The sequence below is a fragment of the Sorex fumeus genome, unplaced genomic scaffold (assembly GCF_029834395.1).
Source record: "Sorex fumeus unplaced genomic scaffold, SorFum_2.1 ptg000086l, whole genome shotgun sequence".
NCBI classification, from domain to species: domain Eukaryota; kingdom Metazoa; phylum Chordata; class Mammalia; order Eulipotyphla; family Soricidae; genus Sorex; species Sorex fumeus.
The window spans coordinates 34,079,682-34,106,515 of NW_026606143.1; the positions used below are offsets into that span (position 1 = coordinate 34,079,682).

General features: G+C 47.8%; 1 protein-coding gene across 2 annotated transcripts in view; it reads left to right on the forward strand.

Annotated features, from left to right (window-relative positions):
• Positions 1-2,690: 2,690 nt before the first annotated feature.
• RAI2 (retinoic acid induced 2) overlaps positions 2,691-26,834 on the forward strand; it is a 62,287-nt gene continuing 38,143 nt past the window's right edge. The window contains exon 1 of one of the 2 annotated variants that reach the window (XM_056131149.1): positions 2,691-2,913. The gene's annotated coding sequence lies outside the window, so the exon portion shown is untranslated. Of the gene's footprint in view, positions 2,914-3,133; positions 3,442-26,834 lie in introns of those variants that run through there. The other variant, XM_056131150.1, reaches the window with a different exon arrangement.

A 26,834-nucleotide genomic window follows, 5' to 3' on the forward strand; every position in this document is an offset into this window, starting at 1 on the left:
GTACCTGCATTGCCTCGCTTGGTTACCAGCTGTTCCTGTCACATGCAATGCCATTTCTTTCCTTTGAAAAACTTCTATTTGCCCACGAATGCTCTGCTCTTGCATAATCTCTCCTGGTCCCCACACCCATGTCATTCTGTAACCCTGCTCAGTTCAGCGATGGACTCACCTGCAGTGCTCACCTCACCCTTTCCATTGCTTCTCATGTCCCACCATGTCACGCTGATTATTAACAGCTTATTTGCTGGCCTGTGAGCTCCTGGGGGTGGGTCAGCAACCATATGCTAACCATCTCTCTAGCGGCAGCCCTGAGCTCAGTAACCAGCATACAGCAGGTGCTTAATAGATGTTTATTGGATAAGGGAATGAAGCACCCATATGGCAAGTCTGTGAAAACGAGATTAAAAGAAGATGCAGTACAGAGGAAGCAGGATATAGATACAAGAATCAGAACAGGAATGGAAATTTTTCTTAAGTACTTCTTTTCCATTGGCAGATATTAGAACGGCAGATTTCAAAAATCACCTTGCCCAATCCTGGAGGATTATTTTTTCACTTTTTCCTGCTGTTTGGGCATGTCCTTTCTTCCTTTCCTTTTCTTACATACCCCCATGAATACAATTCTTTCATATCAATATCCTCCTCCTGTCCCCAGACTTCTCCTCTCTTTCTCTCCCCACCTGTTTATGGATTCCTCTTCCTTCCCTGCTCTCTGCCAGTGCCGCCACAATGAAAATGTGGAGGAATGTCCCTGGCCATTTCTTTGGGCATGGAAACCACGATGCCTGTTTATTATGCATTAATCTGAATCAATATAGTCTTTCCTGAAAACATAAGCACCTTAAAGGGCAGCAACTATAAATTGCAACTGCCGGCAAGGATCAAACATTAACCCAGGGTTGTGATGAGGCCAACAAAAGAAATAGGCTAGTAATTGCCTTCCAAGATATCAGTGCCTACCTTATACACACATGCCCACTCAACACGCACAAACCCTTTATGGAGCTTTCATCCATGAACTTGCCCAATTATAATTGTGCAGCTGTGTCTTCAGTTGTATGCAGGCTAAGTGCTGGCAACTGAGATCTCCTATACCTGATCCCGGAACTCAGAAGAGCTAGGAGATCTAAGGAGAAAGTCTTTGGTTAGTGAAATGATTGAAAGACACACTCCCAGACAAATGTTTCCACAGGTATTATTCTCCATTCGAAGCCAGTTGAAAATCCCAAGAGCCTAATTGGGACGAGTAGGAACGGAGACTTTCTGTTGGTTGGCATTCATTAGTGATTCTTAAACGCAGCCGCTCTGCCTTTCTAACTCTATGTCATTCGAGTTCTTTTTCATTTTATTCTTTTCCAAGAAGAGGCGATTAGTAAGGAGCTAGGGAAAGTACCGTAAGGGCTGACAGCCGCCTAAGGGGTAGGAGCAGTGCCTGGGGCCCACAACACTTTTAGGAGCCCAAGAAAATGTTCCGGTTTCTTTGAAAATCAGAAGAACAAAGTGTTTTCTAGGGGGCTGAAGAAACTGCTTTATTATATAATATTAATATATTCATCTTTACACCAACGCAATTGTGAAATGTTAACTTTTTTTTTAAATAGAGGAAGAATCCACCAAGGCACAGTGCCTGTGAAAGTTGTCTGTGGCCCTAGTTTCCACCAAATTCTGCTTTCAATTCAAGGTTAAAATAGAGCCGTTCACACTCAAGTTTAGGTTCCCAGGCTAATTATGCAGTGGCTAGGAGGCTCTCCATATACTTCACACTGTGTGGCCACTCCAACATCTCCGAGAGGGCTACAACTCCGAGTGCTGGGACTCAAGGAGGTTTGATCTTCAAAGGCAGCGAGATTCCGAATGCTCTCCGCTCTGATTAAAATAATTTCTGCTCTGCCATTCTCTCTCAAGTATCTTCATCCTGTTTTGATTAGTCGGGGGGAAAAAATCTTTACATCTTTGGGGATTAATTAAACCAATGTAGTTTCTTCCTTTCCTCTCTTCAAACATTTATAGGATTTAGGGGTTTCTTTCCCCCCCCCCTTTATTTCATTTCACAATGATGCCAGAGTCCGGCCGATGCCTATTATCTAGTGGCCGGTTAGCAACGGGCTGTTCAGCATCTTTGTAACTCCAGTTCTAAGCCTACAGTGCGGTGCGCGCTCACACACTAGGTGCTTCCTAAATGTTAGATTATCACAGGTATCGCCTTTTGGATAAGCGTGGGACTTCGATTACTCCGTGAATGAATTTGACCCCGAATCATCTCACAGGTAGGCGAACGTGATCTTCAACCTGTATCACATTTGGGACTGGGCGGGGGGGGGGTCAATCGCGGGGCCCTCCCCATCTCTCCCGCTGCTTCCATCGCCAGCCCCTCCCTCCTTCCTGGGCTCGGTTCTCTCCCCTCCTCTCCCTGTGGTCTTGTAGGGTTCCCAGCCCTGGAATGGGAGCAGAAGGATCCCCCTCACTCAGATGCCCAGAGCCGGCCCTTCTCACCCGGCTGTGGGCGCCCCTGGCTCGGTCCAGCCCGCGCCGCCCACCGCCACGCCCTCCCCGTGGGCAAGATCACCTGTCCCTCCTCTGCCGCCGCCTCCTCGGGTACCCTTTGCCCCCCCCTTCTGCTCCCCCTCCTCCGCCACCTCCCCCAAGCCCTCCCCTTCCCCGCCTCCTCCCACCCCTCGGTGTATATAGTAAAGCCGGGCGCCGCACACAGACACACACTCGCCCGGACACCGGCGCGCACACGCTCACGCACGGCCGGCAGCGGCGGCAGCTCGGTGACAGCGGCGACGGCAGCTCGCCCCCACCCCCCGCCGCGCACCCCCTTCAGGCGGCAGGCGGCTAGGCCAGACCCGAGAGTCCCCGCACCCGCGACCACCCCGCGGCTTCCTGGAGGCGGCGGCCCGCGATTGCCAGGTAGCGGCCGCGGCGCCCCCGTGCGGGCCGGGGTCCCCCCAACGCGGACCTGCAGCCAACGGGACGCGGGGGGGGCGCGGCGGGACCCGGAGTCCGGGGAGGGGCCTGCTCCCGGGGGGTGGGGGGGGAGGACGGCGCCCCGGGCCGGGACCGGCGGGGAGGGCTGGGCGGGGGCGGGGACGCGGGCCGCGGCCGCCACCCGCGCGGTGTCCCCGGGGCCCGGGCCGGCCGGGGAGGCGGCGCCCGTCGCCGGGGCGGGGGCCGCCGAAGTGGATCTCGGGCCGCCCCCGGCGCTGGCACCGGGCACGGCGGTGGAGTCGGCGCCCGGGCACCGCGCGCGGGGTTGCCCCGGCTTCTACCGCGCCGTCCCCGCCCGGCAACACCCGGCGCCTTCCAGGCCCTTCGAAAGATGGATTCTGTTGACGTATCCGGCGGCCCTGGCAAGCCGGGTGGAAAGTTGGGTTTTGCCAGATCGCGCCGGGCTCGTCTTTGTGACGCTCGGCCAGCCCCGCAGCCTCCGGGAGCCGGGTGAGTGCGCGTCGTCGGCACCCGGGTCCCCCCTCCTCCGCCCCCGCTCCTTGCCCCGAGCCCGGTGGTGGGGGGCTGCACCGGCTCACCGCGCCGCATCCCCGCGCCGTTGGCCGTGCGTTTCGGCCGCCGAGGGAGTTCCTAGAGTCGCCGCCCCGGCTGTTTTCGGGGGGTTGGGGTTGTACTCTGTGCAGTTGGCTTGTTTGTCGTTGAAAGCCCAAAGACTATTGTTCCGGAGAAGCTCCGCCTGGGTGGGGAAATGGCATCGCCCCCCCACCCACCCACCCACCCCACCCCCAGTTGCCGGCGAGGGGTAGAAATGTTGCCAAACAGCTGCTGCTTTGTGTTTCCCTATCAGAAGTCCCTGGAGTCGGTTTGGGGCACGACGGATGGATGGAGAGAGGGATGAGGCACGAAGCGAGAAGGTGGCTCGGGAACCGCGAATTGTCACCCACCCCATGCCCACAGTCAGCCGCCCTTTTCTCCTGCCAAACTTTTATGAATATGTCTTTTGTGGCCGGGGGTGGGGAGCTGAATGAACGCGGCCCCGGCTTCCAGGGGGGGGGGGGGATGCAACCCGCCTTTAACAAAGGTTGGAGAACTTAATCAATGAAAAAGGCAGGGGGAGGAGGTGGCGGCGCTGACACCATCTCGGGGCTGTGGCGGCTGCTGGCAGAGTCAGGTGGGGGAGAGGTGGGCAGGGCGGACCGCGGTGCTTGGGTGACCGCGTTCTCGGAACCGTCGGGAGCCCTTACCTGGGCCCGCCGGAGCCACTCATCATCGAGTCCCCCCCCCCCTTCGTGATCGGCCCCCAACTCGGCGACGGGGGCCTTGGCGGAGAGGCGTGCGGCAGTGCACGGGGCTGCTCCCCCCTCATCTGGCGTTTTTAAGGATGTGTAAATATTTTGCCGAGGATAAGTGACATCAACAGAATGATATTCCGCAGAGCCCTGGCGTGCAGCGATGATAAATAGATACGGCCAAACAAAGTTTTGATAACCGCGGATTCACAGGGCTCGCTCGGTTTCATTTGGGTCTTTGTTTTTGTGGGTTTAGTATTATCGCTCATCCTCTGCTGTGATCCTTTTATTTAGCTGATTCTTGGAAGCCTCTCCTGAGAACAGAGGGGGAAAGCAGCCAGCAGGGAGAAAACAATTCTCCGCCTTGCATGCGCTTTCCCAGGGCATGGTTCCCACTGTTTGCTAGCTGACTCTCCCCCCTCCTCTTGACTCTTCCAAAAATGGTTTGTTGATTGACCAAAGGACTTCTGGTAACTTTGCCAACGTGGGGTGCTGAGTCTTTGTTACAGTAAAAGGGCTGGTGGTGAGGAAAAAGGACATTGGGAGGCTGGAGGGGCACTGGGCATTATCCCGCCCCACCCCACCCCGCCCACATTCTGTCTGGAGGGTTTTCTTCTACAAGGGAGAAGATGGGGGGAACTGTGCCACTTTCAGAAGTGAGAGGGAGGGGGCTTGGAAGGCAAAGGTTCACACCCCTGGTGGCATCCCAATTTCTCTGTTCCTCAGAAGCCCAGAAAAGACTTCCACCCACCCCATAACCCACATCCTCCCCCCTCCCCCCAGAATATCCTGGCAGTGGGTACTTGCTCTCATGACTGATGCCCGCTAGAGGCGTCCCCAAGACAGCTGGACACAGGGAATTGATCGGACTGGAACTTAGGCTACTAGCTGCTTTGACATTAGCCCACGGGACCATGTGGGGGCGGGGTCATTATGCAAAGAAGCTGCAGTTTATGCAAAGCCTCATCTCATCCTCTGGGATAACCAGCACCTCTGGCGAATAAAAGAAAACCCGTTTTCCCGGCGACACCGGTGTGGGAGAACGTGCTTGCTAGGCAAGGACTGAGAACGAAATCAAAAGTCCCCATACCCAGAGAAAAGTGCCACCACCAAGATAGGGCTTCTGAACTGTAAGGAAGAAACAAAAAAGGCTGGGAGGTGTGTGATGAGGTGTTGCTGGGGGTGCTACAACACCAGGAGACAGATATAGCACTACCTGGTGACCCAGAAACAGCTTTGGGTTGGTCTCTGCTAGTCCACGTAACCCAGGATGGAGAGGCTATTGCCATAGCTGACTTCCTCCCTACCACCCCCTCCACTACAGTTTATAGACCAGCAAATGTTTGATTTTTTCTTTGCAGTCCTGAATTTTGAGGAGGCTAGCAGAGGGAACTAGGAAAGAAATGCCTATTTGTCCTTAATGTGTATTTGCCAATTAGGACTTAAAGGAACATGTCCCTTTTGTCAGGGTACCAGCTGCAAGTAGATAACCACTGCCCCTAAAGACACCCTACTATTTCAGATGCAAAGGTTATGCCTTTGCCTCTTGGAACCCCAACATGTAACTGTTGCTTAATAAATGAACTTGGGTCACCAGGTGATGGAGTGAAAGCTACTGTCCAGGAAGTTGGGAGAAAGGCAGAGATTTGAGTGCAGCTGGGGACCTGGTCCATGTGAAAGAGGTCAAAACTCATGTATGAGATCTCAGTACACGATGAGCTCATGATGGAGACAGGTGAAGTACTTAGCCGGGGCATTCTGACTCTTAACCACCTCAGATAAACTCAAAAAATAAAAAAAGAGGTAGGGTCTCGCTATGCAATGTGCGGTCCAAGCAAGCTCATCTTACAACCAGGCAGTAGCTTATCAGCCCCTAGAAATTCTGGAGTCACCAAAACAGGATTTGAATCCACAGATGAGATCTTTCTGATTCAGCTGCCTCCCTGATCAGAACGAGGGCATTATCAAAGAATGAGCTCTTGAGGAGGGAGCAAGGTGGCTAATTGCACTCTCTCTTGTACAAAAGCCTGCATGTGACTATGAATTAAGCTTGATTTGGGGATCAGCGTGTCATCCTGGCTGTAGAGTTGGCAGCTCTTGTCTTCGGAGAATGCCTCTGATTACCACTCCTCCCTCCCACCTGACTGTCTGCCCAGAGAGATACCCATCAGCCCATTCTGGGGGCTCGAGGCAGCTTGCTCCCCTTCGTGACTCACAATGTGTGACGAGCCTCTCCAGTCAGCTCCCCTCCTGGGTTCCGATGGCAGCTGGGGAGCAGTTGACTGGGGGTGGCCACATTTGGTTTGTACTTCTGGATCGCCCACGTGACCCTCCTCTCCGCAGCCCAGAACACACAGGCGAACACATATGCATGCGCAGACGCAGGCACACGTAATTTGATCATGTTTCTGTATCTGCTTCACCAAATTAGATTGCAAACTCAGAATTGTTATTGAAAGAACATACGTGACAAGGGTGATCTTGAGTCCCAGCCTATGCCCTAAACAGAGCCAAAGAGCAGAGGTGGAGGCAGTTCAACCAGCAAATACATTCCTTGAGTTGTGCCGTACGTGTCTCCTCACTAGGGAACCTGGGGATAGCCCTTTCAGTGTTGGCATGGGCTCTGGGCCTTTCCTGGGAGCCTTATTTCATCTCTACTCTTTGGAGCGCCCAGTCCTTACAGTTCTGCTATAATTCTTTGCTCCAATAGCATCTGATCAGGCACCTCATTTCCCACAGCCTTGCATAGCCTGGTCCAAAGAGCACTTTGCAGGATGACAAAAATGTTTGTTCTCCACGCTGTGTCCCAGTGGACCCTATCCCACGAGGCTCTGGAGCAATTGAAAGATGGCTGGCCCAATGAGGATGTGCTAGAAGGATCTATGCCCCAGATGTGTAAGATTGTTTAAAAGCAGACTGCAAATGAGCTCATTAAGTATCTCATCTTGATTACATGGGAGAAGGTCATATTTTGAATATATTGGTTAAATAGAGTATTAAAATTAATGTCACCTGTTTCTTTTCATTCTGTGCCTTCCAGAAACTTGAAGATTACATGTTTGTTTCTGCTAGACGCCGCTGCTCTAGATTAACTAACTACCCAGCTATGCTTTTAGCCTGGTAACAGCCCCAAAAGTCGGGAGCTCTGTCTATCTCCATGGCAGATGGGATTCACTGGGGCCGATTCAGTAGTGATAATCACCTGGCATCAGGAGATTGGTTTGCCGTAGCAAAGGTGACATTGCCATGGTTCCTTATCAAGTCCATCCCTTAGCTCCTCTGCTCTGACAAATTGGGGTTGGAGTGGCCAGATGAGCTCCTGAAACTTGATGAAGATGAGAGCAGGGGAGAGGGACAAGGGCAGGAGTGAGGGAGTGAGGTGAGGAGTGAGGTGCAGGCTCAGCCTGAACAAAGCAGATCCTTCCATCCCCTTGTTCACTGGTCTGTCTCCTACCCGGAAACTGATTTCCTTGCTACCTGCGCTGGGGACACTCTGCTTAGAGCACTGGGCTTGGAGAATAGACCCAGTCAACACCCTAATGTTGAGAGTGGGTTATCTTGGGCTGGGACCATCTTAAAGAGGAGAAAGGAGAAAGGAGGAGGGGTGTGTAGTCATTTCCTGAAAGCTGGGTGAAAACAAGAACAAGGAAATTCATATAATTTCTGGATGAGTGACAGAAGACCTCTAAGGATGTCTGTTTAACCCACTCACAATGTCGCAGACGAGGGTCACTGATGAGGGGGACAGCTTAGGGCTGGGGGTGGGGGCAGGTACAGCAGCTGGCACTGTGGCCCTGTGGTCTTTCTGAGCCCTGCCCTAGACCCTTCTAAATAGATGTGGAAAGAGCTGGAGCCACAGATTTGGGGCTGTAGTGGTTTCTGGGTCCAGCAACTGTGACGTGGGTTCTTGAGGGGCGCTATCCCGCAAAGGGACCCTTGGCTGACCTCCTTGAGCTCCTCAGAAGGAGCTCGTTTCGCTTCCCATGGCAAAAGCAGGCTGTTTACTGGAGCACAGGAAGAATCCGACATTCTGGCGAAAAATAATTCATTAACAGCCAGGGTATTACCAGCTTGCTGGCATAGCTCCTCCAGCTGCGCCAGGGCAACTGTTCTTTTTCAGCTGCAGCATCGGGCCTCGCTGGCAGCCAAGGCTGGCTGTATGGGGATGGTTTTTGTCATTGTTGTTATTTTTGCCTTTGTATGTCTGAGTGTGTTGGCCTTCTAATTCAGAGAAAGGAACAGCGGCCTGGAAGGGTCGACCTGGTATAGCTGTCAGCCATTCTTTCCTTTGTGGTTGAAGCCTGGAAGCTCTTGGCTGACTTGAGGAAAAATACTTTTTTTCCTAACCAAAGCCTGTCTCCAGGCTGGGTGCACTGCAAGGCCACACAGAATGGTCTAGAATTAAAGGCATTTTAGAGAATCCTAACACCTGCTACTAAAAACCCCTGGAAATAGTTGATGGAAGGACTTCCCACCCCTGTGCGTGAGCATGTCCACCAAGCAGAAAGTCCTGTCTAGGGGGGTGTGAAATTCTTTGCTTACTATTAATTGGCAGAGTGGGGCCAAAATATGTGATTTATCATTCAAGTTTCGAGGGCATTTGGAAAGTCAGGCAGGCAGAACCAAGAGAATGGGCCGCAAGTTTTGCTCACTAAGAAATGATTGAATCTACAGTAAATAAAATGGAATGATTCAGGAAGCATTTTATGCTCTGGAAAAATCTGCTTTTAAAAAAATGGGTTTTGTCTGTCTGTTTGTTTTTTAATGCCTCATGCTCAGAAGTGTGTCTCCAGCTAGCAAGAAATGGGGACGAATGGCATTTCCTTGTTTTCTTTCTAGCTTTTTTTTTCAAAACCGTAATTTCAGGTTAAATAAGACACAGCATATTGATCTTGGTTTTGTACAGGACATAACCAGATAATCATTTTATTTTATGAGATATTAATTTCCGCCCATTTAGACAGATCAAGTATGTACTGAGATCACATAGTGACTAGCCTCACACTGTGTCTCTCACGTTCCTAGAGTCAGACAGAACCTATTTCCTTTCTTCAGAAAGGAGCAAAGAGCCAACCTATGTATAAACCAAACAGAGATTTTGCAGGCAGTAAGGGTCTCCTATTGTGAGCTTCTGAAGAGAAAATGCAAGGAGCAGGCTGTCTGGCGTGGTCTAGAGAGCACCTTCTGCACCCTGGTTTCAGAGCTTTAGCTGGGCAGATCATCTGTACCACAGACTGTCCTGAGCCCTGGCTGATGTGTAACAGCATCCTTGACTCCGCCCACTCCGTGTGGTCATGTGGTCCCCCACCCCCCAGTTGTGACCACTGGTGGCTGTCTCTAGACTTGGTCAAATGTCCCCTCTGGGACAGTCTCCTCTAGTTGAGAGTCACTGGTCAAGACCAAGATTTAATACGTAATTTGCGGTTTGGGGGAAATTCAATTTGAAATAATAAAAGACACAATTTCTCCCCTCTGACTTTTAGATATATAATTCTTGGGGGGGGGATTAATTATCAGTTGGAAGTGGGTCATGTGCCTGATTTAATTCTATGGTTCATAGAAGGGTCTAGAAGATTGTGTAAGCAGAAAGAAAATTTTTCGAGGCAGGCAATTGAAGAAGGCATAGGTAATTGGGGGCACATTGTAAGAACTAATGACGTCTCTGGTTTTCCATAAAGGGAACAGGTTCAGACCTCCCTAATTTCTTGTTCCCATACACCTGATTGCAGGCATGCCTTCAAAGCCACCCAGCGTCTTCCGCCACCCCAGCCCCTCCTCACTGTCATTTCTCCTGTAGCATCTCTAGCCTGAGCCAATTAATTTAGCCCTTTAGTGTACTTGGGAGAGCTCTGCTCGGAACAATGTAATAGACTCATTTCACATTGTGGCAGCACCTTTATCCACCAGTAATTTCTCTGTTCTCTAGCACTGTGGAGAGAGGAAGTCAAAGGTGGGTGGAGGGAACAATTTTCAAAGTGATCAAACATTCAAATCCAGGTGAAGCCCTCCTAGTGTTCTCCACATCCCCCCTATACACACGCACGTGCACGCACACACAGTTCCTTCCAACAGTTTTGCTTGGCAACAAGAATATCTGCAAAGCGGCCTCAGGTCCCTCGACCAAGGTGACGCCTGCCGCAGTCAACAGCCACAGATGAAACAGCTTCCTCATACATAAACCCTCAGCCATATTATCTCTGAAGGTCCATTTCAAGGCTAGAAAGAAGGTTGTGCATTCACAAGGAATGTACACAACTCGAGCTGAGTCATGGAAATGTGGTGGGCATTGGGGGTAGAGAGAAGAATGAGTTAACAGTGCCCAGTCAGTCTTGGGAGTGGGCTGGGAATTGGGAGTGAAGGGGTATAGGCAGGTGTTCACTGCACACTCAGAGGGACACAATTGATTTTGCAGCCATCAGGGAGGCTGAGCTTTTCCAAAGAGCGCAGGAGTTGAAAATGACATGGTGGGAGGGCTGCCGGGAGTGGAGGGATGCAGGGAGTGGATTCCTCTGTGGAAGCTAAGCCTCGAGGGGCTGACCTGGGCAGCTACAGTCCTGCATCACTGAGTCCAGGCCAGGCTGGAAGAGGAGTTTGCCTCTCGCTGGTGCCTGTGAAGGAGGAGGCTGTGCTGGCAGATGTCTCACACACGCAGGGTCCAGGCAGATGCAAACGGAGAGGCAGCACGTGACACTAGGCAATTCCATGTTGCCAGCCTTTGTGCAGGCCCAGGATTTGGGTGGCAGATGCAATGCTGGGAGAGGAAACAGGATTATAAATCTGGGCTTTGGAAGCCTGTTCCATGGTGCAAAGGCCACTGGGGCCACTGCTGTATGCTGAAGAAGCAAACAGACGGGTCCGAGTGGTATGTTGTTCCTCAAAATAATGGCAATGGAAATGGCTGTGAAAAACATTTAGACCCTTGTCATAAAAATGCAAACAGTCTTCCTGCTATAGGGAAAAGCTAAATAAACTCTATTGCAGCTGTATTAAGTAGAAACAGATTTGAAAATCGGTTGTTTTTTTCTTTTCCCCGAGACACTTATTTATAGCAGGTTGGGCAAAGGCTGCCACTATCTTTCGCGACTCCGGAAGAGTGTTTTCCAGATGGTCTTTGCTGGTTTTCTCTTTATTAAGCTTAGCTGAACACAGCCTCTCCAGGAAAGGTTCATGGAAATCGGTGTTCCTTTTTTTTTCAGATGACAATGGCCATTGATTGGCCAGCAAATCAATGGGTGGGGATGGATTGACCTCGTGGCAATGCATTTTCTCTTGCATCTATCTAGACATTTTTTAATGTCAAGAAAATCTTACAGTTGGGGTGTGCATTCAGCTAGCTCCATCAAATCTCAAATCATTGGGGCTATGTTTTCTCTTCATTTATTTTTGGGATTCTGAAATAATGCCCTCCTCACTGCTCAATCTCTGAAACTTTATCATTTCTTTTCCAACATCTAAACAATGTCCAGATACATTTCAGATTGAGCAATTAGCTCTGGCTACAGTTTCCTTTCATGAGAACAAAAACCCCCACTAACCCACTAGACTAAATATGAAATTATTGGATGTGAAAATATCAATATGAGGTCATTGATAGGAGGAGCATCGTGACTTATCACTTTCATTTTATGAAGGTGTAGAAGGGCCAGGAAAATCTGATTCTGTCTTGCTTTTCTATGTTGGACACACTCATGCCAGAAGCCTCAAGCTTTGCTTTTGGATCTGGGCGGAGAGATTTGGGAAGAGCAAGCCTGATTTCACAACCCACATCGCACAGACATCATTTGAAATGTCCCATAAACCCAGAGCCCCCATAGACCCAGATGCAGAACAGTGATTACCTGAGACGAAAGTGTGAGCTGTTCTCACTGACATAAAAGGTAAGGTAAAGGCCCTCCCGTTAATCGTCGATTTGCTCGAGCGGGCCCAGTAACGTCTCCATTGGAGACTTTGTTGTTACTGTGTCTGGCATATCGAATACTCTCGGTAGCTTGCCGGGCTCTCCGAGAGGGGCGGAGGAATCGAACTCGGGTCGGCCATGTTGGCCGCTTGTAAGGCGGACGCCCTACCCGCTGTGCTATCACTCCAGCCCCTCACTGACATAGAAGAGTGAAAATGGTAGTTTCTGTGATAAAGCTCAGCCTTATCCCTTTGGTAGAACGGCCCTTAATCCAAAGATGCCCCTTTCTACATTTGGTGTGGTGAAGTCTCTTATGAATGATCAAGCACTTACATAGCCTGGCATTTGTAGTTTGACATTTTTGGACAGTCAGAATTGTTCGATTTGCATTGGATTTCCCCCCTCTTTTTTCTTTTTAAAGAGTGACACATGCAGAACATTAGAATGTCTGAAATCACCCTGGTGGCCTGTGTGGATCAGTAAGGGGAGCTTTTGTCACGATTCCTAAACTGGAAAAAGCCACTGGGAGGCACATGCACAATCCTCTGGCCTTCTGCGCCCGGGAGTCGGCTTGTCCGAAGTGCATCTGAATAGAACAGATTTTCCAGGATAATTTGAAGGTGGCCTCATGGATAGCTATGTCTGATTATGCATCCTTAAAGCTGAAAGCCTTTGCCCTCTATCCCTGGCCTGCTCTGGTCCATCCTGCTGTGGATCAATAGGATGATCAACCCAGCAGCCCCCTCTCCTGAGTTCTGCCCACCTCTTCCATGAGCACTGGCCTCGGCTGGATGTTTTGGTGCCCTTGCTTCACTGCCCAGTTCCGGTTCTTATGCCCCCAGTCGCTGCTCCCTCTGCCTGCATCAGCTCAGCGACTTCCCATTAATCTGACTCTTATACCACAAATGAAGGCCTCTCCCTGTGTTTCCAGCCCATTCTCCAGCTATCGCCTTTGGTAGGGAGGGCATCTCCAGGGTGTTTTAGATTGGGTTTTGTGTGTTTTCAAAAGATCCCTTGGGCATCCTTCTAAATCAGAGAATACCAAACTTGTTTGGCCTATTTATTACCCCCCTTTCAGAAAAAAAAAAAGATTCACCACCCCCACACCCCCGAAATCTACTTTCTTTAAGCCAACAAATAGAAGGCACCTCTCCAATGACACCTGAGGCTACTTCTGGGCTCCTGGAGCCTTCCAACACCACCCAGCACACACCCCCATCCCTCCGTGCAGTATTGTTCACTTTAGGAACCCCTGAGGACTCTAATGTAATTCAGTATCCCAGGGATTGTGACAGGACTGGTTTTGACCTAAGAAAACTTCCCACACAGCAAGGCTTGCTGGCTTACTGCACGGCTTTCACGCCTTTCTTCTGGATTAGAATGCCACCCTTTCTGACCTACCATCAAATGGGCTTTACTGTGGAATCGCACTGCTGGTTTGCCCTGATAAAACCTGAGCCTGTTACACAGCTCTGAAATTTGCAATTGAAACGCAGTAGAAAGAGTCCATCCTCGCCTGTACAGATTGTCCATTCCATTAGGAAACCTTTCCAATGGCTGCTCATAAAACCATAATAGCAACATTATTACCTGCTATTTATCAAGCTCCTGCTGCAGACCAGGCAGTTGTACCAGGTGATTTACATATATTACTCTACTTGCAGCACCAGAGCTACCATATGAAGTAGGTAGATATTAAGAGCTTCATTTCATAAAGGAGGTATCAGGGACTCAGAGAGGGCTAGTAATTGACATGAAATCACACAGCTGATAGGAAATAGAACTGAAATGCTATGCACTGGTGCACGAGAGTTTTCTGCCATGGTAGAAGTGCTTTACTCTGTCCAATATGTCCATTCAGTCAATGGCCCTAAGTTCATTCATGGCTGTATAATCACCATCACCGCCCCCCACCGAACTCTCTTCACTTCCCAGACTGAGTCTCCAAGCCACTTAAGCATTGCTCCCTACACTCTGCCTTGCATCCCACTCTACTGTCTTCGTTTTGATTCTCTTCTTGCCCTCTTTTTTTTTTTTTGGCTTTTGGGTCACACCCGGCAATGCACAGAGATCACTTTGGCTCATGCACTCAGGATTACTCTTGGCGGTGCTCAGGGGACCCTATGGGATGCTGGGAATCAAACCCGGGTCGGCGTGTGCAAGGCAAACGCCCTACCCGCTGTGCTATCGCTCCAGCCCCCTCTTCTTGCCCTCTTGTCCTGGGCTCTGTGCCATTTTACCACTCTTGATTACTCTGACTTAGCTTTTTCTTTAATTCCACCCCTCAGTGGGAACTTGAATAGCTGTCTCTCTATTTGTGATTATTCAATGTGGAGCACCACTTGTAGTCAGTGGATGCAGAATAGAGCTTCGCAGCTCCAGAACGTGCTTGCTTCAGAATGCCATTCATTCCCCCTCTGCTCTGGGCTCTTCTCCCAGCAACCAGCCCTCCCAAATGCTTTTCTCTCCACCTGCCCCCCTCCCACTACAACCTAGCTCTTCCTTTCCTCAGATGCCTCTAGCCAGGCCTGGTTCTCAAACTTTAGCTCCTCTGCATTCAAGTCTCCTAGGGAGCATTGTAGCACTGTCCTCCCGTTGTTCATCGATTTGCTCGAGCAGGCACCAGTAACATCTAACAACAAATTGTGAGACTTGTTACTGTTTTTTGGCATATTGACTATGTCATGGGTAGCTTGCCAGGCTTTGCCATGTGGGCGAGATACTCTTGGTAGCTTACCGGGCTCTCCAAGAGGGGCAGAGGAATCGAACCTGGGTCAGCGATGTCGGCCACATACAAGGCAAACACCTTACCCACTGTGCTATCGCCCCAGTCCCCTCCTGGGGAAAGTGGTTAAAATACAAATTCCTGGGACTTACCTCCAAGAGCAGGGCTGAGTGAAGACCAAGAATTGAACTTCTAGCAAGTGCTCGAGTGCTACCACAGCTACTAGAACCTTTGGTTGGACACTGTCTACCTGCATCTTAAAGTGGAGTGGCCTGGGGTTCAGCTATTACCTCCTACAACAGAGATCAGGGATCCCTGTTGGCGATCAGCTGGGAGAGACACCTTCACAAGCCACTGGCCTGGTGATCAATCTGGAAGACATTCACTCAAATATGGGACAGGAGGAGAATGAGACAAGATCAGAAGGAACTCCCTGACCCCCTGGTCATATGATCGTATAGGGCATGCTTGGAAAAAGAGTCCCAGGGTCCAATATGCTGTTCTCGACAATGAAACTGGCAGACAGACTAACTAGGACAGTAAAAATGTGAAGCAATCGAGGCAGCTCATGAAACTGCCACTTCACTGTCATCATATGTTGCCCTCATTAACGTTTTTGTTCATTTTAGAGAGCAAAACGACATGCCATCGTGTAGGATTGGATGCCAGGGCACTGTCAGTTTGGCTACTTGGCTTGCAACTTTGCTGAGGATGTTCTTGGGGAAAAACATTCCAGGAAGGTCTTGGGCACTGGTGGCCAAAGTGTGGTCACAGAGGAACACTGGAAACATAAATGTCAACATGTTTGTAACCACGTTACCCTAACTTCAGCAAGCATTAGTGACAGGGTCCAGCAATGGGCAAAGATTTCTCAGGAATGGAGCTGTGAAGCTGTTTTTCTGCTTGAATATTTTGGAAGTAGATGAGGAAAATGGGTTAATTTCTCCAAAAGTATGTGCAAACCCACGTTTTCTCCCACAGAACTTAGGCTTTTTTCCCCCTCTCTGTTCTGTTTCTCCTTTTTGTTTATTGTTTTGAGAGCAGGAATCACATGTTATGTGCGTGTGCATGCATGTGTGTGTGTGTGTGTGTGTGTGTGAGAGAGAGAGAGAGAGAGAGAGAGAGAGAGAGAGAGAGAGAGAGAGACTTGGTCTCAGCCCAACATTTATTGTCTGGAGCCAGACAGTCCTTCCTACAGTTCATTTTCATGAGTCTCCGACCCTCCAGCTTTCCATGGCTCCTGGCAGTTGCTTTATAGCGCTTAGATACTGATAGCATGTTTAATTAAAAAGTGCAAACACATTTTTCCCTCCTCCTCCCTGTGTGTTACCAAAAGCCAGTCTACAAAGGCATGAACTTAAGGCCTCATTTCTGTTGTTGCAGGGAGTTCTGTCCCCATTAATCGGTGGTGATTTGTCACATTCTTGTGCTCTGAGTGCTTCCATCTTCCTGCTTAGCTCCACAATCCACCCACAAGGGAACTCAGCCAACCCCCGACCCTCCTCCAGCACATCAGCAGGGAACCCCCAATCCTCTCGTCTCTCTCTGTCACCACTTCTTTCCTTTACTTCTGGTGAGCCTCCCAAGTGGTTCTCAGAAGACCCCTCCTGGGAACTCTCAGCTAATACCTGTCAGAGCTTGGAGAACCCCCTGAGCAATGCTCAATTGAACTGAGCTGCCAGTTCAATCTGGCTCAGAGGGTGTGGTGTTGTTCAGATCCTAGCGTCTAGGATCACCTAGGATCACCCAGGTCAGGTCACTTTCATGGTGCTCTGGGCAACCAAGACCATACCCGACGTGCATTGGGGCTGCCAGGGCTGCTCAGGGGACTGTACACTGTGCTGGGAATGGAAACAGGGTCTGCTGCCTTTCACCCCATACTATCTCTCCAGCTCCTGTCATCGCCTCTTCATCCCCGTACCCGTGGAGTGCTTCATCTCTTGCTTCAAGCCTGCTGCTTGCCTCCTTCTCTGTAGTGGTCCACACCAAAAGCTCCCCTGGTTTTTGACCACTTCTGTGTATCCAGGTGAAGAATTCCAAACCCTTGCTGAGCTGAAGCACTGGCCAGGAATTGAATATGTGTGCTCCAACTGAAGCCCTACAGAAATGCTTCACAGTGGTTCTTTTCATTTGCAGACAAGGAAACTGAGGAGGCAGAAAGGCAGTTCGTGGGCAATGAGCTGGCTAGACCCACAGCATGATGAGTCTTATAAACCTTAGTAGAGAACTCCTATTTTATCCTGAGCCATTTCAAGGAGGCCAACAAACATCACCTGTTTTTTGAAACTTTTATATAGATTGAAGCCATGTGATTTCCAATACTGTAAATGATGGTTTTCCATGAGCATAATTCCATGCTTCCACACCCATCACCACTGTACCTGTCACTATCCCCCGTGGTCCCCAACATCCCTCCCTTTCAACCCTCCCACCCCTTCCCCACAAACTCAGTTGTGTGGCTCAGTTTTCCTGTTGTGTTGCTTTTGGCTCTTTGTTGTTAACTTTCTGTGGATTTTTAAGTCCCTATATGAAAGAGGTTATTTTGTATCTATCCCTTTCCTTCTAACTGACTTCACTCAGCATGATATCATCTAGTTCCATCCAAACTATGGCAAATCACATGATTTTTTCCTTTCTTTAGAGCTGCATAATATTCCATTTAATACCACTTTTTTGCCACATCTGGCATTGCTCAGGGGGTTCTCTAAGCTCTAGCCTCAGTAATTACTCCTGCAGGTGCTCAGGGGAATATATAGGATACTGGGGATCAAGCCCAGGTCATCCCTGAGTCAGGCAAGTGCTCTACTAGATGTACTATCTTTCTGGCCCAATTGTATACCACAATTTTTTAATCCTATTCTCTGTGTTTGCTTTTCCTAACTGGAAAATTACTGGGGACCAAGAGGTGGAACTGGGGAAGGTTAGAAAAAGGAAGGCTCGATAGGTTTGTGGCAGTCATCTTGGGTGAGCAATGACCTTGAATGGAAGCAGAGTCATGGCCATGGAAAGGGAAGCCCATGGCTGGATTCTATGAGAATTGGAACTTGGGAGACAGACAACCTGGGGAAAAAACAGAGCAACTGAATGCAGCATTCTCAGTTCTGTATTTTACGTTCCTCCATGATGGGTCAGGATAGCCAGGAGTAGAGAAAGTTGGGGTTCCTGGGACTCAGTCTTCTTTTTCTTCCAAGGATGTGGCAGACTAGACTTATGTCAGTGGAAGAAAATCTTGTCATTAGCCAGTGGCATCTTCTAAAAACCAATTTGTGAAGTGAGTGGGATGAAAGTGAGAAATGAGCCAGAAAATAGGGAGGAACTAAAACTTGATAGGAAAGACCAGAAGCACCTCCAGTGAGCAAAGCACACTTTTCCCTCTGCAAGAGCTTGAAAACAGCTTAGGATCTGTGGGCAGTGGGCGAATAGTACTACTGGTTCAGCCTTGACCAGGTCTAGCTGGCAGGAAGCTTTCTCTAGCACACTGTCACTAGGCTGACCAGTTGTCCTGGATTTGGGGTTTCACACCTGGTACTGCAAAATATATAATAAAACTTGGGGTCTGGGTGAAGCCGACACCAAAGTGAGACGAGGCTTAGGTTAGAAATGCAAGAACATACTCCAAGCTCTTCCAACAGCATCCCTGGGTACCATTGTAACACCTCTCTTAGAACAGGAGCCTTACAATTGCCATTCTCATTTCCTGGAATTAGCCTTGCCAGGCCCAACAACACATTTCAGGTCAGTTGGAGGTGAGGGAACAGATATTTTGCCATTGTCAGCATCTGGGACAAGCAAGTCTTTAACATGATGTGGGAATATTTTAACTGGGTACTGGGAAAACAAACCTCTTTCTTTGAATTCCATGTTTTCATCCTTAAAATCCTAGTTAGTGTAGACTTTTTCCCTAAGCAGAAGTAAAATGCGGAATCATTCATAGCAGCGGACCATTCAGATTTTATTTGCGAAACCATCCTAGCCCTTCATTACTCATAACTCTTTTGAAACCAAGGGGCAATTCTTCCTTTTCAAAAGCATCTCTCCCCCCCTCCAAACCCACCCCAGGTATTGCTCTTGCAAAATAAACCTCAGTTAATAAGCAGACAACATATAAATGGTAGGGCAGATGAATCCCTGGAATAGGAAGCTAATGGAATGGAGTTTTCCCTATGAAGTCCTTGCCTGGTTGGTGCGTGCCTTCAGCTACAGAAATACAGAGAGAAATTGGGGAGGGAGAAGTGTGAGGTAACACACTCACCTGACTCCAGTGACAGGAAAGCATCAAAAACCATTCTCTCTGTGGACAGCATCAGCAGGAATAAGGAGACACTTAATGCAGGGAAATAGAAGAGAAAGGGAGGAAAAAGGAAAATGTGCAGGAAAAGAAGACTGAAATTAGCTGACTAGTTGACTCAGACAATGAAGAAACTGAAACTAGCTGACTAGTTGACTCAGACAAGAAAGAAAGTCTTCCACCCCCTTTTAGCTGGTACCCTGAGGGATTCTTATGTAAGGGTCTATCTCACAGTGATTCAATTTTTTAAATAATTAATTAACTAATTTAAAACAAATTTTTTTCTTTTGGGGTGACACCCAGCAATGCACAGGGGTTACTCCTGGCTTCTGCACTCAGGAATTACTCCTGGCGGTGCTTGGGGGACCATTTGGGATGCTGGGAATCGAACCTGGGTCAGCTGTGTGCAAGGCAAATGCCCTACCCGCTGTGCTATCACTCCAGCCCCTTAAAAATTTTTTTTAAGTAAAGGCTTCCAAAGGGACTTCAGGTTTTTGTAAAGAACTCCCCTCCCTTGGCCTAGCATGAGTCTTCCTGTGAAAATGACCTGCTCATTTTTCTTTCTCCTACAGAATCACATTAGGGGGAGTGGATATTAGTTATAGCAAAATTGCCTCTCCCAAGTATATACTTTCCCAAGCATAAAGGACATGGTGGGGGAAAGCGGAAATAAAAGTGTCAGCATTTGAATAGGGCTTTCTGTTTCACAAACACTTAAATAGGTTGAGACTTTTAAAAGGTGGCTATTATGGTTTCTTCTTTAAAATATTTTATTTTGAGGGGACTCCTAAGTGATGCAAGGAGGTCCAGGGGTCACTCCCAGAACTTCTCAGCTACCCAGGCAGGTGGTTGAATAAGAGAGCGAAGATGGCTGGGTACCACCAGGGCCACACTCAGGAATGGGTAGTTTGATTCTTCTTAACCAGCTATGTGGCTGGAAAGAGTCCTAGAAAGCATGGATTTTTGTTGTTTGGGGCTTACACCCAGTGGTGCTCAGGAGTTACTCCTGGCTCTACACTCAGAAATAACTCCTGGTGGGCTCAGGGGACCCTACGGGATGACGGGGATTGAACCCGTGTTGGCTGCATGCAAGGCAAATGCCTTACCTGCTGTACTAGCTTTCCAACCATGGGAGAAGGGAAGAAGTTTTTGTAATGGATTCCACTCTCAAAGCTATTCTGAGTGGGGCTCGAGTGATAGTACAGAGGGGAGGGCACTTTGCATACAGCTAATTCAGTTTTGAACCCTGGCATCCCACATGGTCCTCTGAGCACCACCAGGAGTATATTCCTGAGTGCAGAGCCAAGAGTAAGCCCTGAGCACTGCCAGGTGTGACCCTCCACTCCACCATCACCACACACACACACACACACACACACACACACACATACACACACGCGCGCGTGCGCTGCTCTGAGCAACATTTTCAACAGAAAATTTGTGAGCCTGTGTATGGGCAGATTCAGGGTTGGACAGGTTGTTCTCTGCTTCCCAGAGAGATGCCCAGGTTACAAGTTACAAGCAGCCTTCCCCAGATGCCACCTCTGTCCAAAGCAGCCACCAAGCATGTCTTATCTGCCTCATTAAACCTCTGTCAGATCTTGCAAAGACACATATGCGGAAGCACCCCTAGGGACAGACAACAAAATGGCTGAGTCCCTCCAACATATTGGCTTTCTGGAAAGGAAGTCCAGTTAGAGCCCCTGAAACAGCAGATCCGATGAACTTGTTTCTCAGCAGCTTCCAAATGAGAGTGTGATTGATTGATTTTGCTTCCTCCTTGGTTTCCTCTTCTGGGTGTGCTTTCTTCCTACTTTTCTTTTTGCTGCAGGAGGCAAACAGTATGGATGCAGGAATAAAGCTATGGAACATACATCGTATTGTGTCTGGAGCGGCATCAGAAAAGGACTTATTTGTTCTCCAGGGCTATGCAGCGCCGGGTGATTGAATGCTCGCCAAGCTGTCAGTTTTATGAAACAAATTCCCTAACCCCCTTGGCCCAGAGCTTTGCTCAGCCTGAGATGGAAAAGAAATAACTTTTAATAGAAAACTCATTGCTAAAATCTAAGATAAGATTTTTGGAGTTACTTCTCTCCTAAGAATAAAATGAAATATTGAAGGAAGCATTTCAGATGGCAGGGGGGACCTTCTAGGGAACCTGATTTCTCAGCTCTTGGTTAACAAACTACGTTAATAAAAATATTTAGACCTTCATGATGCATAATGCATTTTAATTCCTAGTGAGCTGACCTGTTTGTATACACAGATGTTTCCTGTGGTCCTTCTATCTTTGCTTCTACGTTTTCTGAAACAATATTTCTAGCAGGAAATAGAATCTTAAGAACCTAAGCCCCTTTGCAGACTCTGTTGGTTTGAGGGCAGGATATATTCATTTCTAGATTAGATACTGGGGGGAGGAGGGTACTCTTATTTATTCAAATCCAAGAAAAAATTTTAATTAAAATAAAAGGATGACGCAATGAGTCTCTTATATCAAGACATCATTAGACAATCTTCCTGGACTGCTAAATTGGGTCTGGCTGAGTCATCCAGGCTTATGCATTGCTGAAAGGGCTCGATGACTTCCCAGTCTCCAGTCTCACTGTCAAAGCGAGTGAGTAATGCCTGCCCTTTCTTCCTATGAACCTTACGTTTGCTCCTCTGCGTGTTACAGATGTTCCAAAGCATTATCCTAGAGGTTTCCTTCGCAGCACCGGGAACACTGTAACTGTACAGCTCCTAGCCCCAATTTGCTGCCACTCTTTGGAGCACATGGAAATCAATTAAAAGTGAAAATCCATAGGCCAGTGGGCTAAGGGAGGAAATGAGGTTTTACGCATCAGCACTTAAAAAAAAGGAGAGTGAGATGAACCTGTCTTAATTGAAAAATGGCACGATGCCCTAATGAAAAATTAAGCTCCAGGACTCCATCCCTAATATCTGAGTGATGAGTGTATATTTCCTCCCATGGCTACCCTTGTGAGCGAGCTCTGAGATAATCAGGCAGTGTGTTGAAATAAGATATCATTCAGCATTACTATAGGAACGAGACATCGCCCTGCCAGGCCCCATGCCAGAAGAGGAAGGTTCTGGTTCTTTGGGATTTTAGTTCTTTTTTGCTAGCACTTTAATAAATTTCATTTCTCTCTGGTTAGAAAATTCTTAAATACTCAGCCTAGAAACTGAAAATATGAAAGGGCAATGAGGAGAGAATAAATAAATACTGTTTGTAATTCCTCCACCCAGAGATGGTTCTTTGGTTTGGTTTTGTTTGTTTTCGTTTTGGGGCCACACCCAGCTGTGCTCAGGGCTTACTCCTGGCTCTGTGCTCAGGGACCACTCCTGGCAGGCCTCAGGAGTATTATATAGGATTCCCAGCATCAGACTCGGGTCGGCTTTGTGCAAGGCAAGCACCCCACCTGCCATACTATCACTCCAGCCCCCAGAGATGGTTCTCATCAGTGTCTGGGGTTGGTGTTTTTAGGAGGCTTTTTACTCTGTATCAATGTCCTTTATCGTCTCCAGGAGTTCAAAAAGTCTAGCCCAAGATTCAAAGTCTCCTTTTGCTTTAAATTGATTGTTTTTTAGAGCTTCTGTTTATATAGTTGTTTCTAATTATCAACATAAAGAATGAAAAGGTACCTGTTTTATTACCTCTCATGGGTGACCAGAAACCGGCATGTGTACTCCACCTCTTCCCTTGCATCCCCTCCCTCCAGGCTTCCAATCACACCCCCAGTGCCTGAAACTGGGCCTGGCATGTAGCCATTCCTTGATAAATGTTATGGAGTCAGTGAATGATCACCAAACATTCACCAAGCATTGCTTCCAGGAGGTGAGCACGGATTCCTGATTCCACCTGTCATTGCTGCTTCTCTCCAGTAATCCAGTGAAGCAATAGTCCCACCCAGTAGGTTGGGTCTGCTTTCTGGATGTGCCATCTGGTGAGGCACCACAGCAGAGCAATGAAAGCTGCTGGTCTTTATAATCCAACACAAAAAGCCCCCCACCCCCACCCCACATCGGCAGATTACAGCGCAAGGTGGCAAGGGTCTTGATCTCTCAGGGTCTCGGGGATCCCATCTGTAAAATGGACAGTGGTGAAAGTTCCCTGGCAAAATGAATGACAAGTACACACCAGGCATGGTGCACAGGGAGGGAATCCCTGTTCTGTCTCTACTGGTATTTGTTCCCTCTTCTCTTCCTAAGGACAGCAGTAATAAAGAGCCCCAGGGGGCTCCAGAACATTGCCTTTCTCTACACCCTTGCAGTTGATTCATCTAATGAATATAGGAGACTTTCTAATGAGTTATGTTTTGCTGCCATGCCAAGTCGGTCAGAGAGATGGCAAAGAACCAAGTCGCCTTTCTAATAATCTCTGCTTCCACTGCCACGTGCATTATTCCCCAATAGCACACATTTTGTAGTGCTGTGGTTGTGTCTGCTTCCAACTGACCCCTTGACTAACTAGATAGCGAATGAGCCTTCCATTTTAGTATTCTAAGCCTGGGGCCCACAGAGCTATTATTAAGGAGTTGCTCAATACAGATTTACTGAATGAATGAATGAATGAATGAATTAGTGACGAATGAGCAGTATTTGGTTGTGCACATCTTACCCTAGCACATGTGGGTTTTCTGCAATGTCTAGGTTGATAAAACCAAACCATACGGTTAAGAGTCTAGCACTTGGAATCTATAATGGAAGCCTCTGACTGACAGACAGATGCACTAGGACTCTATCCCCAACTGCCAGCTTCTTAAGAGGAAAAATTTTATTTCATCTTTGTTCCAATGATTATGTCCAAAGGCTGTGTAGGGGGGGGGGGTTGATGATGTGCGCACAGCAAAGCTCCTGTCTACAGCTCCTAGTTTGAGTTATATGTGTGTTGGCATCTCTTTCACACAGAATCTGATGAGTTGGCATTTATTCTTGACAGCATTTCAAATCTTGTGAAAGTCAGAGCTGGGGGCTGGTGATGTTCTTTAGTAATATTTCTCATGGTGGCAGGACAACCTTGATAGTAAAAGAGGTTGGGGGTGGCTTAAAAAGATATCTTCTTAAAGTTCTCCAGAAAACTGAAAGTTAAGCAGGGATGAACTTTCGAGCTTAAAAGTTTATTCACAGCATAAAACCTACCTTGAGAACTGACTTTTTGCAGACTGGACACAAACACACACCGACACATTCCCACTGAGGTGTGTTTTCTCCTCTTAATTCCCTGTGGCAGCAGTTAGTTGTTAGTCTCCCAAACCTGTTTTCTTCTCGTCCCAGATACCCAGCTGGACTACATTACTTAAGTCTACCTTGAACTTTTTATGTGTGTCCATATGACTGAGTCCTGACCCATCGGATGTGAATAGAAATGATATGGGTACCTCTGGTTCAATCACGAAAGATTTCCATGTTCTTTTCATTGATGATGGCTGTCTGTGTGTAGCAAAGTCCCAAGGGATCCTTGGAAGGTGGTAGAGCCTCCCCTTCCTGGAGTGTACTGTGGAATAACCTGGAATCCCCACTATAGACAATTATGTAATAACCAAGAAATATGCTTCATGAATGAGCTATTACCAGTGTGTAGTCATTGATTAGGTAGTCTCTCATACCTTACCCAAGTCATACTCTTTACTTATTTTCAAAACAAAGTATCTGACAGTTTCCGAACACCTTTCTTTCATAATGGTAGATAGTGTTATATTAATAACAATTCCTTCCTTAGCCCTCCAAAGTTGCCCTGATTTGACACCAATAGGTACAATTCCATGTGACACCACAGCGAATGTTTGTCTATGGAATGGCCCTAGGGTTGGCTCAAAGAGTCTCATTGAGCACGCTCCCAGAAAGGCTTGTTGATGATAATGAAAAGAGGCAAATGCCCAAGGCTCAACAACTGAAATATGCTGAACTCACTGTTATAGCCAGGTTGGCCTAGCTGCAGTGCCCAGTTGCCTTTGAATAGCTGTAATCCAAGTGTTTAAGAGGAATGGGTCGGAAACCAATGAGGATCCCTTTTTACCTTTTATATTGCATTGTTGATTGAAAAAAAAAGTTATATATTTACCCGTGACGTATTTGATATGCCAAACACAGTAACAAGTCTCACAATGTTACTGGGCCCGCTCGAGCAAATCGATGAACAACGGGAGGACAGTGACAGTGATTTAAAAACTGATGACATTATAGACATCTAAAGAGAAAGACAGAGAAAAAGAAATAGTCGTCTATCAGGCCAGAGAGCCAGTGCAAGGAGTAAGGAACTTCCTTTGCTTGTTACTAATCCTAGTTCAATTCCTGACACTGTATTTGGTTCTGCTCAGCATAACCAGGTGTGATTCCTGAGCACAAATCCAGGAGTAATCTCTGAGCACTGCTTGGGTGTGTCACCCCACCACCACCACCAAAATAATCCCCCCAAAATATGAAAAAATAAATAAGTTTCCTTCTTTCTCTGATAAGATGATAGAGGCAAGGTATAAGACTGTTTTTTATGTCTTCTAAATTGTAAACACACACACACAACACACACAGACACACACTCAATAAAAACTAGTTTGCTATATAGAAAGTTTGCTATATATATCATTCACTTATTTTCCTCTTAAACAGTTTCCTTGCACATGATTTCCATGTCAGGACTTACTGATTGGAAGTAGTAGTCTATGTATGTAATTGGCTATGTAAATTTCAACTGGTAATATAATTTACGGAACAGTCTATGACAATGAACTTGGACCGTTCCCTCTGGTTTATGAAAAAATAAATAAGTTTCCTTCTTTCTCTGATAAGATGATAGAGGCAAGGTATAAGACTGTTTTTATGTCTTCTAAATTGTAAACACACACACACAACACACACAGACACACACTCAATAAAAACTAGTTTGCTATATAGAAAGTTTGCTATATATATCATTCACTTATTTTCCTCTTAAACAGTTTCCTTGCACATGATTTCCATGTCAGGACTTACTGATTGGAAGTAGTAGTCTATGTATGTAATTGGCTATGTAAATTTCAACTGGTATTATAATTTACGGAACAGTCTATAACAATGAACTTGGACCGTTCCCTCTGGTTTATCATTTAAATTGTTTGTAGTCTTCAGAATATAAAAGGGCTGGGATGAGTGGGCATCTCTCTTTGAGTAGGTTCTGAAGGAAAGTGTGAGTACCCATAATCCCTACTGCTTTAGAAGTTCTCAATGGTCAACAGATATTGAAATAGACTTAGGAAGTTGAGTTCTTCAAGTGAAGGTAACAGAGAGCCAGAGAGGAAAGGGGTTTTTCACTTGTGGACATTGGTGACGATGTGCCCAGCCTGTGGCAGAGCTGGACAGTGAAGAGGTCCTGGCATCTCCACTGTAGCTGGAGGCCCCCTGGACCACTTTCTGTACAGGCAAATGCTGGTGATGTTGGCGTTATCTTAAAAAGCTGCACTGCTCTGGGTGCCCAGACTCAGTCCTGCATTAAGAAGTGGCACCAGGCTTCCTTCCAGAGGAGGGGACAGAGTCACGGTCACTACGCTCGCACTGGAGCTGAAGCTGAAGTTTGTAGGCCACACACCCCCACATAAACCTGATGAGCTTGGACAGCTTTGGGGGGGGGCGAGCAGGTGGCTCCAGGCAGATGTCTTTCTGTGTGGACACATCTGTGGGAGCTGGGAGACAGCCGTGTCCATGTGGGAT